We start from the raw sequence: 22,986 nt of genomic DNA, 5'->3' as shown, positions 1-22,986 counted from the left end.
TGCATGTATATGGATAACATATATGTTTATATACATATGTACACACATTTTTTGTTAAACATACAGAGAAATATACCTTCAAAGATAAGAACTTCATGTTGTTGTTGTCAGTTGCTAAGTGATATCCAACTCTTTGAGACTTCATGGACTGTAGCACTCCCATCTTCCCTGTCCTCCACTGATTCACAGAGTTTGCTCAAATTTACATCCGTTAAGTTGCTGATGCTATCTAGGCATCTCATCCTCTGCCACCCCACTCACCTTTTGCCTTCAGTCTTTCCCAGCATCAGGGTCTGCTCTTTACATCTGGTGGCCAAAGTATTGGAACTTCAGCTCCAGAAACAGTCCTTCCAATGAATATTCAGGGTTTATTTCCTTCAGTATTCACTGTTTGATCTCCTTGCATCCATGGGACATTCAAGAATCTTTTCCAGCACCACAACTCAAAAGCATCAATTCTTTGACACTCAGCCTTTTATTATGAACCAGCTCTCATATTTGTACAGAACATCTGGAAAAACCATATATTTAACTATATGGACCTTTGTTGGCAAAGTGATATCTCTGCTTTTCAATATCTCTCTAATTTGTCAGACTTCCCTGGTGGCTCAGACGGTAAAAGTGTCTGCCTACAACGAGGGAGACCCGGGTTTGATCCCTGGGTCAGGAAGATCCCCTGGAGAAGGCAATGGCAACCCACTCCAGTACTCTTGCCTGAAAAAAATAATCCCATGGACAGAGGAGCCTGGTAGGCTACAGTCCATGGAGTCGCAAAGAGTTGGACCTGACTGAATGACTTCACTTCACTTCACTTCACTTCAGGAACAAGTGTCTTTTGATTTTAAGGCTCAGTTGCAGTCCACACTGATTTCAGAACCCAAGAAAATAAATCCTTTCACCCCTTCCACTTTTTTCCCCTTCTGTTTTCCATGAAGTGATGAGACCAAATGCCACAATCTTAGTTTTATTTTTTGAATGTTGAGTTTCAAGCCCGCTTTTTCATTCTCCTCTTTCACCTTCCTCAAAAGCTCTGAAGTTCCTCTTCTGTTTCTGGCGATTATAGTGGTATCATCTTTATATCGTTAAAGCGTCTGCCTGGGATGCAGAAGACCTGGGTTCGATCCCTGGGTCAGGAAGATCCCCTGGAGAAGGAAATGGCAACCCACTCCAGTACTCTTGCCTGGAAAAATCCCATGGAGGGAGGAGCCTGGTACGCTACAGTCCATGGGGTCCATGGGGTCCATTGGGTCGCAAAGAATCAGACATGACTGAGTGACTTCACTTTCATCTGTATATCTGAAGTTGTTGACATTTCTCCTGGCAAACTTGAATCCAGCTTATGATTCATCCAAACTGGCATTTTGCTTAATGTACTCTGCATATAAGTTAAATAAACAAGATGAAAATATACAGCCTTGTCATACTCCTTTCCCAATTTTGAACTAGTTTGTTGTTCCATGTATGATTCTAGCTCGTTTCTTGACTTGTATACAGGTTTCTCAAGCTACAGATAAGGCAGTCTGATACTTTCATCTCTAAGAATTTTCCACAGTTTCTTGAGATCCACTCAATTAAAGGCTTTAGTGTAGTCAATGAAGCAGAAATAGATGTTTTACTGAAAATTCTTTGCTTTCTCCGTGACCCAATGAATGCTGGCAGTTTGATCTCTGGTTCCTCTGTTTTGAACCCAACTTATACATCAGGAGAATAACCCAACTTATACATTGGAGAAGGAAATGGCAACCCACTCCAGTACTCTTGCCTGGAAAATTCCATGGACAGAGGAGCCATGTAGGCTGTAGTTCATGGGGTCTCAAAGAGTTAGACACGACTGAGCAACTTCACTTCACTTCATACACCTGGAAGTTCTCAGTTTATGTACTGCTGAAGTCCAGCTTGAATGATATTTGAGCATAAGTTTGCTAACATGTGAAATGAGTGCAAATGTACAGTAGTTTGAACATTCTTTATCATTGCTCTTCTTTCGGATTGGAATAAAAACTGACTTTTTCCAGTCCTGTGGCCACTGATGAGTTTTCCAAATTTACTGCCATATTGAGTGTAGAACTTGAACAGCATCATCTTTTAGGATTTTAAATAGCTCAACTGGAATTCCATCACCTCCACTAGCTTTGTTCTTGATAATGATTCCTAAGGCTCACTTGACTTCACACTCCAGGATATCTGACTCTAGGGGAGTTACCATATTGGTTATCAGGTCATTAAGACCTTTCTTGTATACTTCTTCTGTGTTTTCTTGCCACCACTTCTTAATCTTTGCTGCTTCCATTAGGTCCTTACCGTTTCTGTCCTTTATCATGCCCATACTTGCATTAAATGTTCCCTTGCTAATCCAGTTGTTTTGAAGACATCTCTAGCTTTTCCCATTCAGTTGTTTTCCTCTATTTCTTTGCTGTGTTCATTTAATAAAGCCTTTTTATCTCTCCTTGATATTCTCTGGAACTCTGCATTCAGTTGGGTATGTTTTTTCCCTTTCTCCCTTGCCTTTCACTTCTCTGCTTTCCTCAGCTATTTGTAAAGCCTTCTCAGGCAACCACTTTGTATTCTTGCATTTCTTTTTCTTTGGGATTGTTTTGGCCACTGTCTCCTGTACAATGTTACAAACCTCCACTCATAGTTCTTTAGGCACTCTGCCTACCAGATCTAATCCCTGGAATCTTTTCATCACTTCTGTTGTATAATCATAAGGTATTTCATTTAGGTGTAACCTCAATGACCTAATGGTTTTACCTGTTTTCTTCAATTTAAGCTTACATTTTGCAATAAGGAGCTCATGATATGAGCCACAGTCATCTCCAGGTCTCATTTTTTTTTGACTGACTGTATAGAGCTTCTTCATTTTTGGCTGCAAAGAACATAATCAATCTGATTTCTGCTTGACCATTTGGTGATGGCCATGTGCAGAGTTGTCTCTTGGGTTGTTGGAAAAGGGTATTTGCTGTGACCAGTGTCTTCTCTTTACAAAGCACTGTTAGCCTTTGTTTTGGTTCATTTTGTAGTCCAAGGCCAAACTTGCGATTAGTCCAAATATCCCTTGACTCTCTACTTTTGCCTTCTAATCCTCTGATGAAAAAGGTATCTTGTTTGTTGCTAGTTCTAGAAGCTGCTGTAGTTCTTCATAGAACTAGTCAACTTCAGCTTCTTTGGAATCAGTGGTTGGGGCATGGACTTGAATTACTGTGATGTTGAATTATTTGCCATGGAAACAAACTGAGATCTTTCTGTCATTTTGAGGTTGTACCCAAGTATTGCATTTCAGACTCTTGTGTTGATAATGAGGGCTACTTTTCTTCTAAGGGATTCTTGCCCACAGTAGTAGATATAGTGATCATCTGAATTAAATTCTTCCATAACTGTCCATTTTTAGTTCATTGATTTCTAAGATGTCCTATGTTCAATCTTGCCATTTCCTGCTTGACCACATCTAATTTGCCTTGATTCATGGACCTAACATTCCAGGTTCTTATACAGTATTGTTCTTTATAGCACCAGACTTTACTTTCACCACCAGACACATCCATAGCTGAGCATCTTTCCTGCTTTAACCCAGCCAATTCATTTTTCTGGAACTAGTAGTAATTGCCCTCTGCTCTTCCTTGGTAGCATATCAGACACCTTCTGACCTGGGGACTCATCTTCTGGTGTCATATTTGTTGTCTTCTCATACTGTCCATGGAGTTCTTGAGGCAAGAATACTGTAGTGAGTTACCATTTTCATTTCCAGTAGACCACATTTTGTCAAAAACCTTCACTATGACCCAACCATTTTATGTGGCCCTGTACAACATGGCTTGTAGCTTCATTGTGTTATGCAAGCCCATGCACTATGACAAGGCTGTGATCCAGAAGGGGAATAACCTTATGTTATGACTCAAAATGAAGCACCTTGCAGCACTAATATGGTTCATATATATTGCTTTTTTAATGAAGAGAAATAGTTTAATATTTGAGTATACACACTGTGAAGGAAGAGATATTTACATGTCTTTTCAGACAGGCTTTGTCAAATATGAAAAGCCTTATTAGCAAGCCAATGGCAAGATTCTTGGTCAATTCAATTTGTCTTTTTTAAAAATTGGTTCAAGTGTTTGCATTGCATTGAATAAAGCAAATTCCATATTGCTTTTTATTTGCTTTTAAACAATAATGTAAAACCAAACATTCTCAATCTGTTAAATCCCCACCCTATAGCACTAAAACCACAAGTACTTGGTTAAAAGGATGACTAATCCTGGACCTGAAATTTTCTTTTGGAAGTACTTTAAATACATCTTAGTTCTCATACAATTTTATGATAGAGAACCAAAATATGTGTTACAAGGTAAAAAATTCAATGTAAAAATATTAATTGGAGGATTATAAATGAACAATGAATTTTATAAAGGAATTTCAGCTTAACCATGGAAGACTTGTTATCAAATTACAAAGTATCCTGATGGTCCCAAGATGAGTTAACTGTACATGGCATGTCCAACTTGTTCATTGAGTCATTTGTTAAATAAGATTATTTGCACTGGCCATTTCAATGTTAAACTGACATCTTTCCTAGCATTTTTCTGCTTTAGAATAATTTTCCTTCTTTCTGATGTAATTCTAAAAGTAGTATTTATTTTTTAAAAAAAGCACAAGTTTCTTTGTTTTGCTCACATTAGTGGGGAGAGAATGGCAGGTCCTACCTAAGATGACATCACAAGGTATTTGTTCTCAACCTTTCACAGCATTTTCACTTACTAGTCTATGTTTTCCTAGTTATTAAAATTATCTACCTGTTTTAAAAATATTATTTAGATGAACAAAGTGAAACTTGGGGTGGTTTAATTTGCAAATGATATAACTGATAAGGGATTAATATCCAACATACAACTCAATATCAAAAAACAATTCAGAAAAATCAAACCAAACCAAACAAAAACCACATTTAAAAAAAATGTACACCCGTGGTGGATTCATGTCAATATATGGCAAAGCCAATATAGTATTGTAAAGTAAAATAAAGTAAAAATAAAAGTTTAAAAAAAATTTTAAAATGGGCAGAAAAACTGAATAGATATTTTTCCAAAGAAGAAATGCAAATATGAAAAAATGTTCAATATTGCTAATCATCAGGGAAATGCAAATCAAAACAATGAGATATCACCTCATAGCTCAGAAAGGCTGTCATCAAAAGAACACAAATAACAAATGTTGGGAGGATATAGAGAAAAGAGAACTCTCATTAACTGCTGGTGGGTATGTAATTGATGCAAATCACTGTAGAAAAGAGTAATGATGGTTTCTTGCAAAACTAAAAATGGGACTACCACATGATTTAGCAATTCCACTCCAGGGTACATATCCAAAAAACAAAAGTTCTAATTTGAAAAGATACATGCACCCCACTATTTATAACAGCGTTATTTACAATTGTCATGATATGGAAGCTATGTAAATGCCCAGGAAAAGCCAAACAGATAAAGATGTGGTATATATACACATATAATGGAATGTTAGTCAGGCATTAAAGAGTGAAATTTTGCCATCTGCAGCAACATGAATGGCCTTAGTGGGCAGTATGCTAAGTGAAATAAGTCAGACAGAAAAATATAAATACTGTGTGATATCACTTATATGTGGAATCTGAAAAATACAAAATAATAGTGAATATTTCCAAAAAGAAGCAGGTTTACATGATACAGAGAACAAACTAGTAGTTATCAGTGTAGGGGAGGGGCAATCTAGGGTTTAGGGAGTGGGAGACACAAAACACTGGATGTAAGATAGGTTCAAGAATATAATTGTATAACATAGGGAATACAACCAATATTTGTAATATTATATATTACATGTATTTGCAATAACTGTACATGAAAATAACCTTAAAATTGTACATGCATATATATATATATGTATGTATGTATGTATGTATTTATATACACATATGGGCTTCCCCGGTGGTAAAAAAAAATCTTCCTTTCAATGCAGGAGATGCAAGAGACATGGGTTCAATCCCTGAGTCAGGAAGGTCCCCTGGAATAGGAAGTGCCAACCCCCTCCAGTATTCTTGCCTAGAGAATTCCATGGACAGAGAAATATAGAGGGCCACAGTCTGTGGGGTTGGCAAAACAATCAGATACAACTTAGCCATTGATCACACACATATATTTAAATTAAAAGTTAAAATATTTCAATAGTATATTTAAAGAGAGAGGACAATGTAATGAAATCAGAAAACTGTCTCAAGTTATCCACAGGTTTGCTTTTCTATTTTCTTTCTTTCTTTTTATTCTATGCTTCTTACAGTTATAATTCAGTCGCTCAATTGTGTCTAACTCTTTGCGATCCCATGGACCACAGCACTCCAGGCCTCCCTGTCCATCACCAACTCCCAGAGTTTGCTCAAACTCATGTCCATTGAGTCAGTGGTGCCATCTAAGCATCTCATCCTCTGTCATACCCTTCTCCTCCTGACTTAAATCTTTCCCAGCATCAGGGTCTTTTCAAATGAGTCAGTTCTTTGCATCAGGTGGCCAAAGTATTGGAGTTTCAGTCCTTCCAATGAACATTCAGGACTGATTTCCTTGAGGATGGTCTGTTTGGATCTCCTTCTCCAACACACAGTTCAAAAGCATCAATTCTTCAATGGTCAGCTTTCTTTATAGTCCAACTCTCACATCCATACATGACCACTGGAAAAACCATAGCCTTGACTAGACGGACCTTTGTTGGCAAAATAATATCTCTGCTTTTTAATATTCTGTCTAGGTTGGTCATAACTTATCTTCCAAGGAGTAAGTATCTTTTTATTTCATGGCTGCAGTCACCATCTGAAGTGATTTTGGAGCCCCCCCAAAATGAAGTCTGCCACTGTTTCCACTGTTTCTCCATCTATTTCCCATGAAGTGATAGAACCTTGTCTCATTAAGACTCCTGGTCATAATGCCACCTGATTTTAAATCTCTACCCTTTCAGGAGCCTAATATTTTGTCCATAGAGTTACTGTCCTCACTAGTTGTAAATGCCTGAAGATGAGATTGAGAAACAAAATTCTTCCTCATCATGTTAGAAGGGAAAATTAAAGTCTGAAGAAGTGATATCAGTTTCTAAAGCCAGGTAAAAAAATCACCACTACACATTAAGATTAGAAATTTGGAGTTACTGCCCTGATTACTTTAAATACACTGTCTTCTTCATTTGAAACATCGTTGTTATTCCTGCCAGCTGAATCACTACCTCAAATTGTCACTGGAGAAACAAATGATGGAAAATTATGCAAGAAAGAAACATCTCTGTTCTCCTCTCTTTTCTCTCCTCTCCTTTCCTGTCCCCATCACAACTAATACAGATTCTGTACTGATAAAAGAAAACAATGCCAGCTGCCTTTCTTCATTCCATTGTCAGCGCTGAGAAAAGGGCAGAACAGACAACAGCAATACTTGAGCTGCTGCAGTGACTGGCACGGAGAAGAGAAGAATGGGGTCAAAGATGCTGAGAGGGAAGTGACAGGAAGAGAAATACCAAGTAGTGGAGCCAACCATGCTATGTGAAGAGTGAACTTGGCACTGAAACGTGAGGCATTTTCAGCCGAAGTCTTCTGATGTGACAAGGACTCCACTCACGTAACCTCTAATTATCACTCACTCTTGAAAATAAGATGCTGTTAGGCATGACTTTGGAAATGTGATGGTTTCCCTCCCATATATGAGTATGTATTTTTAAACTAACATTCACTATGAAACTTGTCTTTCCCACTCTCTAAAAGATGGAATGGCAAAGGAAAATGATACAATTTGAATACAACCCTGAAATCTTATGTTCCAAGAGCTTTTTTTCAAACATAAGCATAAAATGTTTCTTGTGGCTGTGAGATTCAAAAAGGGAATTAAGCTTCACAGAAGCTACAGACTGTATAAGATACAAGAGTAAACAAACTGGCAGTTGTTATACATGCTGATAAAAGTATAAGCAATCCCTAAATAAACCTGAACCTCAAAATAGTTTTCTCTTAAACAGAATATAAAATATTTAATATGCAACTCTTTCTTGAATAGTCCTATTCCTAGGATTTTTCACTTTTACCCATTTTTACCATTACATAATTTTAGCAATTTTTCAATATATTTATGGAAATATTAAATTTAAATATTTAATTTAAAGCTAAAAATTAATGGTCCAGAATAATAACAATATCAGTAACCAGAACACATTTATTGAGTCCTTGTTATGTGCTAAACACTGTGCCAAGTATCTTCAAATATTGGATTCATTAAAATTTCACTTATACCGATATCTCTAATTGAGTTAATTTTCCTAATAATTTTTTAAAAGCAAAATAAAGTAAGCATGTGCTAAAAATATGAGACTAACCAAATAGTCTGGAGTGAAATAATATATTCTAAAAATAAATTGATGAGCAGAGTACCCACTTATTTGAGTATCAAACAAAATAAACTCAGATTAGTCTCTGAGACTAATCTGAGAATTGTGTACTGCCCAACACTGCACCAACTGGTATGAAGTAAAAGTTGCTTAAGGGCCACAAAACATAAAGCTGGCAGTAGATTATCTTTTAACTATTATTATAATTGAGTCTTTTCATTGCCAGTTTTGCTCTAATTTTTTGGTTACAAATTAATAGGCATAAACAGCCTAAGGCATAATTTAGTTCTCAACTATTTTAATATGATTATTTATTACAAAAATAATATTTTCTGAATGTTTTCTTCTTAGAGGTTCAAATAGACTGATAAATCGAGTAACACTAATCTTTTGAGAAATGCCATTATACCAAATACTTATCAAAAGATAAGAAAAGGAAGATGATTCAACCTTATACTGAATGGTCATGTTAGCTATGTTCCAGTAGCACACTGAAACAAATTTTCACAATACGTATTCCATATTGAGATTAAACGATCAACACAGAAGACTATTGGTTTTATCAACTATGTTGTCAATTTCAATTCAATTAATCCTACCCAGCTGAGAAAAATATTACTCACACATTTACTACATATTAACAATGAAATCTAGCCAAAAAAAAAAAAAAAAAAGTGGGGGTTATTTCTCCAAGGTAATTGCTAAATAATGGCTGTGCTGTGCTGTTTTAAGTTGCTTCACTTGTGTCTGACTCTTTTCAACCCTTTGGACCATAGCACACAAGCCTCCTCTCTCCATGATCCTGGCAAGAATATTGGAGTGGGTGGCCATGCCCTCTTCCAGGGGATCTTCCTGACCCCAGGATCGAACCTGCATCTCTAAAGTCCCCTGCATTGGCAAGCAGGCTCTTCACCACTAGCACCACCTGGGAAGCCCAAATAACTTATTTTTCCTTTGCTGAAATATAGCATGTAAATAAACCCTAATTTGACTTTTTCTATTCTTAAATTTCAATGCCTCCCTTAATCTCAGTCAGTTCAGTTCAGTCGCTCCCTTAATCTGGTTCTACCTAATAATTCATTCTCACTATGTACTGCAAATTCTCAACAAATCTTTTTATGATTATATTACACAAAGTTAATAAAACCCACCATGTTCTTCATGACTCTTCCCTGAGTTGACACACTTGCAAGTTTCCAGCTGTACAATTACTACTACACACCAAAGAGTAACTCAAATGTCATCACCTCAATAAAGATTATGCAATGCAACTCAGTTGGAATTTGATATTTCTGGGGCTGCAATCCTATCATATTTGGCTTGTGTGTTTATTGCAGCAATTATGTTATTCTAGCTGTCCTTTACTTCTAACTCAACCAAACTATAGCCTTTCAGAAAGTTCAGAGCTATCTTATTCAGTGTTAGCTGTATTCTAGCAGCATATTTCTTTGTGTGTGTTCTTTCCGCAGTGAATATTTCTTAGGTGAAAACACAAACCAGCAAATCTATTGTTCTCTGTACATTTTTTGTTTGCCTTACAATGAAACATGTTAACTTTATAAACTTTGTAAATATCCCTTTTCGAACAGACATTAGACAACAAATAAATTTGGAGTAATGCTGAAATAGTATTCATGTACTGGGGAAAGTAACAGCTTCAAACACATTTAAATTATTTAAATAAAATTGCAGCCATTGTAAAAAGTATTTCAATTAAATTAATTTAGCTACCATAGAAATACAGAAGTAATTAAAAGGCACATAAAATGAAACTATATTATTTCAAAATACTAAGTGCATGGCAGGTTCTTCCTAAAAAACTTCTGAATATATGGCCATTCAATGTTTCTCTAATATGTGTGATTGCTGCTTTCCAAGGCATATGCAAAATCAACTCTAATAGATAATGTCAAAGTCTTTTTAAAAGTACTGCCTAGTTTTATATAAGTTGTTTCCCCTGTATTTATCTGTGTATCTCCCTACCTATATTGCATTAATCAATCAATCTATGATTCTAAGTTCTTATTAGTTTTTTAAGTTGCCAATATCTTGAGGGCAAACTCTTATGATTAGAACTTCTTAAATTTAATCTTACTGTTTTTATGATATTTTTTCTGTCTTTGAACCATATCCTTAAAATTATATTATGATATTAATATTAGCATGACCATAATTAGCAGCTTCCCTGGGCCAGCAATGTGGGAGACCTGGGTTCAATCCCTGGGTTGGGAAGATCCCCTGGAGAAGGGCACAGCAACCCACTCCAGAATTCTTGCCTGGAGAATCTTCAAGAAAAGAGGAGCCTGGCGGGCAACAGTTCATGGAGTCACAAGGAGTTGGACATGACTGAGCAGCTAAGCACAGCACAACCATAATTAGCACAATTGTGGGTGTAATATATGTATCTATATAGTCTCTACTTAAGCACCATTATAATAATTACATTAGAATATAACACACCTTTTTACTTAATGTATGGTATAACCTCATTCTTCTGAATCCAAACATTACCTAGAAATACATTTTGACTTTCTATAAGGATATATTTCAGATAAAAATGGAAATATTTTATTCACTAATAATTATGTTTTATTAAAATATTGCTAAAATTCTTGGAATATTTCTAAAAGTTTTATTTTATGCAGAGTCTAGAATAAATATATGCATTAGGGAATAGATCAATTTAGGTGAAATATATTTAAATTGGCACATGATATTACTGCATGAGTTAGAAAACTGAATTTTAAGAAATTTAATATTTAATAATATTTCATAGTATTTCAACAGAAATACGGAAATATACACAAACTTGGAAAGTAAAGCAACTAAGGAGGATGAACAATAATCAAACTATCTGACTCATTACTCTTTCTGGCATATTCATGTAACAATCAGTTCTTGTAAGAATCCAGATATTTGGGCAAACAGAGGTTAAAGAGCACACAGATGTATAATCTGGGCTCTTTGTACACAGCTGATAAAAATTTAGATTTCATAAAACATGAAAAAGATATCTTCAGCCCCTCACCTGGGAAGCTGGGAATTTGAAGGGCATGTTTTTTTTTTCTAAATTATTAACTCTTCAAACATCAATACCATTTTCTGACAGAGTTCTTATATCTGAGAACTCTAAGAGAATCATGGAGTGATAATTCTAACCTTGTTTTAGACCTAACTACAGGTTTCCAAAAACAGATTTCCACTCTATCCAAAAGTGGAGTGTTCCTGAGAAATTTTTCACAAGCCAAAATGTCATAAAGTGAAGAATTACCTTAGAACACACTTTGCTAAGGGACATACTTTCCTAAGACTCTTTAAAGGCTGCAGCATAACAGACTGAACATGATTTTAACTTTTTACCATGTTTCATGAAATGAAAATCCTTTTAGGGTTTCTTTTGGTTAGGGAATGCTGATACATGTAAGTTTTTCATAAAAGCAAAGTGGCCTAAATTGAATTTATGAAAATTGGAGGCCACCTGTATCAGCTATTCTACAAAAGATTCACCAAGTATAATGCCTCTGGAATTAAAGTGAGTCCTAAAATTTTTTCCTGAACATCAATAACAAAATATTAGTACACAGATTTTATAAATGTTTCACAGAGATTTTATACTCAGTACTATCACTGTATATAAGCTTATTTAGTGTGCATGCCTGAGGAAATATAAACAAAATGTCATCTTACTTTCCTAACTTTATCATAAAGTAAATTAGGCAAATTGTCATTGTGTAATATGTGATGAGATAGGAATATTCCACTGAAGGTATATAAAGCCCTGCAGACAAAATGGAAGCAATAGAAAAATACAAACAAAAGAAAACTTAGAGTAGTATTTTGTTTTGTAGGCAAGTGATGCCTGATTACTGATGATTGTTGTAAACCTGTCAGTTTGATGACATTCGGATCACATAGCCTCTTGTTAGATGACAAGCTGCTATCACTGTGCAAAAAATGGCAATGAGTTAGAAACATGGTCTATTTAATGACATTGAAGAGGGTGCTATTTTGAAAAACTAGGATTCAGATATGGAAATCATGAGGCAGATCATTTCAGCATGTTTTGGGTCAACAGATGACACAATTTATGAAACATACTAATTCACAGGATGTGACAATGTCATTGACCAAATTGAGAGCATAAATATTAGAATTTAAGATAAATAATGAAAAATAACAAAAATAATAAATGCTTATCATGCATGGTTAACCTCGACATGAGTCTGATTATCCTTAGTGTGTTATGTTTCATAAAAAGTTTACTCATATGTAAAGGTCTGTGAGAAATATTTAACAGTTTTGTGTTTTTCTAAATAAGTGTGAATTGTTCATTCTACTTTAAAATGTTTTGAGCATAGTACTTTTATTGAGTAGTATTCAGTGGATGCTAAATAAAGTTAACAATAATATCATTTATTGATTTATTTAATTTTTCTCAAATATTTGTTTTTATTTGATTCTTTTTGACTCCAGCTCTTAGCTCAGAACTATCAGGATTAAAATATCACCCTGGCTATGATGTTCACACCATATCTCTAACCACAGATTTTCCAGATTCCTAATTATTCTACCTAACTCATGTTGGTTGAATATAAAAATGATTATTCATTGATAACTGGTGCATTTGGGTCCATCTATAATGGCAACCCACTCCAGTATGCTTGCCTGGAGAATTCCATGGACAAAGAGGAAGCTGGCAGGCTATAGTTCATGAGGTTGCAAAGAGTCAGACATAACTGAATGACTAACACTTTAAGTTTTACTTCGTACCAGATAGACTATACTATTCTTCATTTATACTATACTAGCCTCTGTAGACATGGATAATCCATTCATAAACGATCTCATTAAATCTATACAATTGCTCTTTAGAAGTATTTTCTGTATTCTTTAAAAATAGAAAGTACATGAAGACTAGAAAGGTTAATCAACTTGTTCATGTTACCAGAATATGCTCTATTTCCAAAGTTTGTGACACCATACTTAAACTGCCTTTAAATGTAAAAATATCATATTTAACCTATTTTAAGACCCTTTCCTCTACTTCTAAACTAGGTAAGTACTTCTTAAACATTCATATAGCTTTTGGAATATTTAGGTACAAATGGCTATGTTTCACCATATTTTTAAATCTGTGTATTGTGAATAATAGTTATCACATTTTATAATAATTATTAACTTATATGAACATCATATATTTATGTAATTTGTTCATTCTTATAACCTTGTTGTAGAGTTTATCTCATTTATTTTTTTTTTTATACATACATACAAACAGCTGGATTCCATTTATTTAAAAGTTCAAAAACAGAGAAAATCTAAACAATATGTTGTTTAGGAATGCATTTAGTTACTTAAACTATTATCATTTAAAGAACAATAATTAATTTTAGTTCATGATAGCCAACAAATATTAATCTATTGAAGTTAATTCTAATGTAAGTAATGTAGTAATAAGCCAATATTTCCAATGCAATATTGCTTGTGACAATCAGAAAAAGAAAAACATGTGTGTGTGTATATATGTATATATATATATGTATATATGTACATATGTATATATACTAGTGTAACGTATTTAGATATTATCTTCCAATATTTGAGAAGTTAGATTAATCATATCCTTTACTAAAATCCCAGAAAGATATCATATAATCAGCACCTAGTATTTAACACAGGCAGAGGCTTGAAAGCTTTCCAGAGTAGCCTACATTCGTATTGCTTTTCATTTACCATAATTCTGAAGATGAATTGTTATGCTCTGAAGATTGCCTTCCAGAGGGAATGTAAGTGCTTTGAGTGCTTGTGCTCTGTGCAAGATGTTTCCAAATAAATAACTTTCTACCTCTACCTAAACCCCCTCACATATTTCAAATCATCTCCTCCCTGTTAAAAGCACTACACAACTGTCTAGGGCCCATTTCTATAGTTCCCTGCATTTAAATCCTCCCTGTATACCATTCCATTAAATCTTAGTCATCAAGCCCTAACCCTAACGTAACTGGAGATTATATTATCTTACAGCATTTTCTTGTAGTTCAAGTTTTGTCACATGACAAAACTTCCAGTGAGTTTTGTCAGCATGTTGGGACCTATAACGCAAGGTTTTCCAATTCAAAGATCCAGACACACAAATATCAACCCCATGGACTCTGATGTTTTGCATGAATCTGTCTCTCAACAGCATCATATTGCTGGGAAATATAAGAAAAAAATGAGATTGATACTACTATGAGAATTCAGTTATACAGAAAATAACTAAATGATTCTTCTGAACCCATGGTTAAAGTCTGTGTTGTGTCAGTTAGCCCCAAACTTGTAAATCTTTCTCTGCTTTTTATTGCTGTCTACATGAGATTCAATACCTCTTCTCTGCCTCTTTCAAACTGAAAACAGAAGAAAAGCATTTTACCACATATTGTTTTAGCATAATAGAAATGAAAATTGACCAGTGTAAAGAGGAAATAAAGTAAAGCTTTTGCTTTAAATCTAGCAAAACTGGGCCCTGGAAAAATATTTATTTTTACTCAAAATATCTTAATATCTACATTAAAGGAAAAAATATACTCTTCTCAGCAGGGTCAATTTCCAGTATGATGACAATAATAATATTTTATATTTGGATATGTAATACTATAGGTGTTAATATACACTCATATCTCTATCTACATCTATCCCTACATCTATCCCTATCCATAAATCTATGTACATATTTCATTTATTTTGGTAACTCTCTGATTTCTAAACAATTACTAGATTTTCCAGTCTTACTAAAATGATTTTTATCAATGTTTCTAGCAAGAAGTAAGTAATTATTTTCAGAAGGTTGGTAGGAGTTGGCAAAATGTCCAGCATTACAGTGTGTGCTTTTCTATATCCACACAGAATTCTCTTAGTGAATTAGTATCTATGCCTTATTACAGATAAGAATATTAAAGCTCAGAGAGGCTAAGTCATAGCTCCAAGTCATAGGATTATTATATGGTAGAAAAATAATTCTAATTCATGTCTTACTGCAAAATCCATGCTCTTCAATTAGAGAAATCTGCTTTTTAGATACACAGTTGATACATAAACAACATGTGTTTGAATTGTGGGTCCACTTATACAGGTTTTTTGCTTTGTTGTGTTTTTTTTTTTCTTTTCCAATAACTATCTACTACAATATTACACATTCTGCAGTTGGTTGAATCCATGGATGTGGAACTGCAGATACCAAAGGCTTACTGCAAGTTTACACTCAGATTTTCAACTGCAAACGCAGTTGGGGCTCCTAAGCCCTGCATTCTTCAAGGGTCAGCTGTACTTTGTATCTCATCATTGCTCAAAGGAAAAAAATCTCCAAAATTATTTTTGCTGAAGGTCAATATGTCAATAATTTTTAATATGTGCAAGTAAAAAGAGTGAAGTCATCATTGATTGGTCTGTGAATGTTTCCTCTGTGTTTTTGAGAATATTTATCTGTCAACATACAAATGTGACTTGTGTAATTAATATTATTAGCCTTTGTACATGGAACTACTAGAAGAGAACCCAGACCAATTCTTAAGTTAGAGATTTACAAAGGGGTGTGGTTTTTCCTGATGTGTCCTCCCCCTTATTTTGGTGTTGTTATACATATTCTGACAGTTTATTGAGTACTAGGAAACATCCCAAGGAAAACTGCCTTGTACTACACAGTCTCACACTTTCAGTTTATTCTCTTTTATCATTGATAATATTATACTCAGTAAGCTTACCTACTTAACTCTATCCTGATTTTAATTATGTGCACTACTTTCTAAAAATTGCTACTTTCACATTAACAACTGTATCTATGATAACGGTGCAGAACATTTATGGAAAACAAATGCAACAAAAATTAAAAGTCTCTATTTAAATGAGAGATAAATTTGTTGTTACAAAGAAACTGTGTTTGCGTGCTTACAAAATAGTAGAATATAGACATGAATTAGTGATGTTCTAGGTATCTGTGTTACAGCTAAAATCCATTGGTTTTATTAACAAAACCAATGTCAGGAAGCTTCTCCCTTATGTCTTCTTAGAAGAGGTTTACATTTTCAGGTCTTATACCTAAGTCTTTAACTATTTTGAGCCAATTTTTGTATACGGTGTAGATGGGAGTCCAGTTTCATTATTCTACATGTGGATACTGTTTCCCAGTGCCAATTTTTTAAAAGACTACCCTTTAGCCAATGAGTATTCTGAAGCCCTTGTCAAAGTCAGTTGACTGCATACATGTGATTTATTTCTAGGCCCTATTTTCTGTTCCATTTGTCTACATGTCTCTGTTTATATCCAAAACAAGCTGTTTAAATTACTATAGCTTTGCAATGTATTTTGAATTAACTCTCAAATTTTTCTTCCTTTCAAGTTTGTTTCAGTTATCCTAGATTTTTTGCTGTTCCATATGAATTTTAGGATTTTTAAAATATATTTCTATAAAATGCTGCTGAGATTTTGATGGAAATAGCATTGGATCAGAGATTCTTTTGGTTAGGATGGATGTTTCAGAAATATTCATTCTTTTAATGATGAGCACAGAGTATTATGATATCTCTCCATTTATTTGAGTTTTTTTCAAGTTACTTAATCAGTTTCTTATAGTTTTCAATGTATGGGCTTTCACCTCCTTGGTCAAATTTTTCCTAGGTATTTTATTCTTTTTGATGCATTTGAAAAATGGAATTGTTTTCTTTATTGCCTCACAAATATACCCAGTTAACATATAGAAAGACAAGTGATTTTGCATGTTGACTTTGTATTCTGTAATTTAACTGAATATGTTTATTAATTCTAACAGGTTTTGTGTGTGTGTGGATCTAGAGTCTTTGGGGTTCTACCTATTTGAGGTCATATAATCTGCAAACTGAAACAGTTTTTCTCCTTCCTTGGTTTTGAATGACATTTATTTATTTACCTTGCCTAATTGCTAAGGCTAGGAATTCTAATATTATGCTGAATAGAAGCATGGAAGTGGGTACTCTTGTTTTGTTCCTGATCTTAGAGGGGAAATTTTTTTTGTTGTTTCGATTTTTAGTTTTTTACCATTGAGTACAGTGTTAGTGGTGAGCTTAAAAATTTATGGGCTTAACTATGTTGAGGTAAATTCTTTCCAATCTAGTTTGCTGAGCATTTTTATTGTAAAAGAGTTTTGTAAAAAGAATTTTTATCATAAAAAGATGTTTTAAATGTTGTGTTTGCATCTATTGGATGATCAAATGATTTTTATAGTATAGTTTGTTAATGTGCAAATCACATTAACTAATCTCCTTATGTTAAACCATCCTTGCATCCCAGGGACAAATCCCATTTGACAATGGTGTATGTTCTTTTTCATATGTCACTGGATTCAGTTCACTGATCTCTTATAGAAGAATTTTGTCACTATATTCATTAGGTATATTGGCCTATAACTTTCTCAAAAGCACATGTAACAAAAGCAAAAATAGCCAAGTTAGAATACGTCAAATTTAAAAGCTTCTGCACAGCAAAATAAAAAATCAACAGAGTGAAAAAACTACCTATGGAATGGGAGAAAATATATTCAAGCTTTATATCTGGTAAGCATTTAATTTTCAAAAAAAGGGACTCCAATAACTCAATAGTAAAAAATAACAGACCATCTTAAAAATAAGCAAAGGACATAAGTAGACATTTATCCAATGGCATACAAATGGCCAATAGACCATATAAACAAGTGTTCTACACCACTAATCATCAGGGAGGCAAATCAAAACCAAAATGAGATATTATTTTCATACCTGTCTACCAAAATAGCAAAAGATAAAAGTATTGGAAAGGATGTGGAGAAATTCGAAGGTCTAGACTCATTTGAGGCAAATCAAAACCAAAATGAGATATTATTTTCATACCTGTCTACCAAAATAGCAAAACATAAAAGTATTAGAAAGGATGTGGAGAAATTCGAAGGTCTAGACTCATTTGTAGGTATGTAAAATGATTTAGCTACTGTGGAAAACATCATGGAGTTTAGATATAAAACTATCACAGGATCCAGCAGTCCCACTTGCAGATGTATATTGAAAAAAATCTGAAATCAGAATCAAAGACATAGCTGTACACAGCATTATTCACACCATGCGAGATATGGAAATACCCCAAATAGCTACTGACAAATCAATGGATAAAGAAAATATTGTATATACATATAACTTAATATTATTCGCTCTTAAAAAGAAGGAACCATGTGGATGGACCTGGAAGACATTATGTTGATTAAAATAAGCTGTCACAGAAGGACAGTTACTGTGTAATTGTACTTACATGAGATATCTAAGAAAATTAAAATCATAAAAGCAGAAAATACAAGGTGATTGGCAGAGGAAGAGGAGAAAGGAGAAACCAAGAGCTGTTCAATGGTTTTAAAGTTGTAGTTATGCAACATGAATACATTTTGGAGCTCTGCTGTGCATCTTAGACCCTGTGCTTAACAATGTGGTATTGTGCCCTTAAAATACATTGAGAAGGTAGACTCTATGTTAAAAATTTTACTAAAATTTACTAATTAATTAAAAATAAAATCTAGTTTTCTGCTTTTTCTTTGAAAATCTCGCATAATTTAAGTACATAAGTAATATCTATAAACGTTTTACTTCCAGACTTAGAAAACAAAAGTCTCTAAATCTTTCTCTTGTACTGTTTCTTATAAGATGGCTTTGAAAATTCCATAAACAAACGTAATAAGGTTGCACTGTTATATCTTATCAAAATAGCATTTCTGATTTTAATAGCATATTGCAAACATAATCTCAAAATTATTTTAAAATACTTATTTTGACCTGCAAGAGTTTGAAGGAATAAGTAAAATAAAGTGAAAACATGATTTCATGAACTGTTGATAAATAAATGAACAATATGACCAAATTTTATTAAATTTTCCAGTAAAAATTTTCACAAATTTCCATGATGGTAGATAGTATGATTCATTGATTAAAGAAACTATGGCTAGATGTTTCAATTTTGTAACAGAGATATGCAGAAAAATATATGACCAATATTGAAAGAAAATTAAAATACAGAGTTGAAATTAAAGTCTGCATCATAAAGGACAAGGACAAGTAAAGTTTTCAACTACTTGTCCTAAAATTAATTTCTAACAGGATGTAAATAGAAAATTGGTATTTAGCATAACTATATAAAAGGAGTAAACAAAATTTCATGGATGTTATCTAGGTTATTAAACTGAGTTTCTTTTTTTCATTTTCTACTTTAGAATTTTATTTTAAAATATTTGCTTATAAAAGTAGTTGTACTAGCCAGACACAATATAGTACAAAAATGCCGGTAGCCATGACCTGGATAAGAGTCTCCTTCCTCATTGGATCCATTCATATCCTCATTTACACACTGATTGAAGAGGAATAAGAAGATTACAGGGACAATGTTTTGTTGCTGTTCAGTCCATCAGTCATGTCTGACTCTTTGCGAACCCATGGACTGAAGAACACCAGGCTTCCTTGTCCATCACCATCTCCCAGAGCTTGGTCAAACTCATGTTCATTGAGACAGCAGAGCCATCCAACCATCTCATCCTGTCATCCCCATCTCATCCTGCCTTGAATCTTTCCCAGCATCAGAGTCTTTTCCACTGAGCCAGTTCTTTGAATAAGGTGGCCCAAGGATTTGAGCTTCATCTTCAGCATCGGTCCTTCCAATGAATATTCAGGATTGATTTCCTTTAGGATTGACTGGTTTGATGTCCTTGTTGTACAAGGGACTCTAAAGTCTTCCTGAACATCACAGTTCAAAAGCACCAATTGTTTGGTGCTCAGCCTCCTTTATGGTCCAACTATCACATCTATATGCAATTACTGGAAAAACCATAGCCTTGACTTGATGGACCTTTGTTGGTAAAGTAACGTCTCTGCTTTTTAATATACTGTCTAGGTTGGTCATAGCTTTTCTTCCAAGGAGCAAGTGTCTTTTAATTTCATGGTTGCAATCAATATCTGCAGTGATTTTGGAGTCTAAAAAAAATAAAGTCTCTCACTGTTTCCACTGTTTCCCCATCTATTAGCCATGAAGTGATGGGACCAGATGCCATGATCTTCGTTTTATGAATGTTGAGTTTTAAGCCAGCTTCTTCACGCTCCTCTTTCAATTTCATCAAGAGGCACTTTAATTCCTTTCATTTTCTGCCATAAATGTGGTGTCATCTGCATATATGAAGGTATTGATATTACTTCCAGCAAACTTGTTTCCAGCTTGTGCTTCACTCAGCCAGCATTTCACATGATGTACTCTGCATAAAAGAAAAATAAGCAAGGTGACAATATAGGGCCTTGATGTATTCCTTTCTCAATTTGGAACCAGTCCATTTTTCCATGTTCGGTTCTAACTATTGCCTCTTGACCTGCATACAGATTTTTCAGGAGGCAGATAAGGTGGTCTGGAATTTCCATCTCTTTAGGAATTTTCCACAGTTTGCTTTGATCCACACAGTCAAACACTTTAGCACAGTCAATGAAGCATAAATAGATGCTTTTCTGGAATTTGCTTGCATTTTCTATGATCCAACAGACGTTGGAAATTTGATCTCTGGTTCCTCTGCCTTTTCTAAATACAACTTGAACATCTGGAAATTCTCAGTTCATGTACTGTTGAAGCTGAGCTTAGAGAATTTTGAGCATCATTGTGCTAGTGTGCAAAATAAGTGCAATTGTGTGGTAGTTTGAATATTCTTTGGCATTGCTTTTCTTTGGGATTGGAATAAAAACTGAACTTTTCCAGGTCTGTGGCCACTGTTGAGTTTTCCATGTGTTGCCATATTGAGTGCAGCACTTATTGGCCTCATCTTTCAGTATTTGAAATAACTCAGCTGGGATTCCATCACCTCTACTAGCTTTGTTCATAGCGATGCTGCATAAGTCCCACTTGACTTTGCACTCCAGAATGTCTGGCTCTAGGTTAGTGATCACACCATCATGGTTATCTGGGTCATTAAATATTTTCTTGGATAGTTCTTCTGTGTACTCCTGCCATCTCGTCTTAATACTTTCTGCTTCTGTTAGGCCCAAACAATTTCTGACCTTTATTGTGCCCATCTTTAAATGAAATGTTCCCTTGGTATCTCTAATTTTCTTGAAGAGATCTCTAGTCTTTCCCATTCTATTGTTTTCCTCTATTTTTTTGCATTGACCCCTGAGGGAGGCTCTGTTATCTCTCCTTGCTCTTCTTTGTAACTCTGCATTCAGATGGATATATCTTTCCTTTTCTCATTTGCTTTTTGCTTCTATTCCTTTCTCAGTTATTCGTAAGGCCTCCTCAGACAATCATTTTGCCTATTGCATTTCTTTTTCTTGGGGATGGTTTTGATCACTGCCTCCTGTACAATGTTATGAACCTCCATCCACAGTTCTTCAGGCACTCTTTCTATCGGATCTAGTTCCTTGAATCTATTTGTCCCTTCCACTGTATAATCGTAAGGGATTTGATTTAGGTCATACCTGAATGGCCTAGTGGTTTTCCCTGCTTTCTTCAATTCAAATTTGAACTTGGCAATAAGGAGTTCATTATCTGAGCCACAGTCAATCTTGGTCTTGTTTTTGCTGATTGAATAGAGTTTCTCCATCTTCAGCTGCAAAGAATATAATCAATCTGATTTTGGTATTGACCATCTGGTGATGTCCATGTGTAGAGTTGTCTCCTGTGTTGTTAGAAGAGGATGTTTACTATGAAAAGTGCATTAGCTTGGCAAAACTTTTTTAGCCCTGCTTCATTTTGTACCCCAAGGCAAAACTTGCCTGTTTTCCAGGTATCTGTTGACTTCCTACTTTTGCATTCCAGTCCCCTATGATGAAAAGGACATCTCTCTTTTTTGTGTGTGTTAGTTCTAGAAGGTCTTTTATATCTTTGTAAAACCATTCAGCTTCAGCTTCTTTGGCATTTTTGGTCAGGGCATAGACTTGGACTACTGTGATGCAGAATGGTTTGCCTTGGAAAGGAACAGAGATCATTCTGTCATTTTTGAAACTGCACCCAAGTACTGTATTATTAAGATGGCAGAGTAGAAGGATGTGAGCTCATCTTCTATGGTGAGAACTCCAAAACTTCAACAAGCTGCTGAACAACCATTGACAGGAGAATGTTGGATCCCCCCCCAAAATTATACCCCACATCCAAGGGACAATGCTTGAACCTTGTCTAAAATTGGGGCTCAGAGGAATTAACATATAAAGGATTCTCAAAATATCAGAGTCTCTGAAAAACTTAGACTAATATGAGTTGTAGATAGACTTCACAGATTGACTTTGGAGCAAGGAGAATGAATAGTCAGTCCAAGCAAATTGAGAAAGAATCTGAAAATAGCCATGTGTGCCATGTGTACCAGAGGAAGAAAGTGTCTGAGTCTTTCCCTATAGGTAGCTTACTTGATCAATGCTACAGGAGTACTTTGTGTTCTAAATATTATAGTTCAGCTGTAACCAAAAATTCATCTTTAGTATCTCCTTCCCATCATATTCCTTTCACCAGGTAAAAATGTTTAAGTAGGACACTACATTTTTCTTAAAACTTCATGAGAAAATCAGGAGACATGTACAGTGATGACAAAGGATTTTAAGCAGTAAGTAGAGAATAGCCCATGGT

General features: G+C 34.6%; 1 protein-coding gene across 4 annotated transcripts in view; it reads right to left on the bottom strand.

Annotated features, from left to right (window-relative positions):
* FSTL5 (follistatin like 5) overlaps positions 1–22,986 on the bottom strand; it is a 937,018-nt gene that overhangs the window by 142,857 nt on the left and 771,175 nt on the right. The window lies entirely within an intron of this gene.

This window comes from Ovis aries, chromosome 17 (assembly GCF_016772045.2).
Source record: "Ovis aries strain OAR_USU_Benz2616 breed Rambouillet chromosome 17, ARS-UI_Ramb_v3.0, whole genome shotgun sequence".
NCBI classification, from domain to species: Eukaryota; Metazoa; Chordata; class Mammalia; order Artiodactyla; family Bovidae; genus Ovis; species Ovis aries.
The sequence above is the reverse complement of the archived record's forward strand: the minus strand, read 5'-3'. Positions and strand labels throughout refer to the sequence as shown.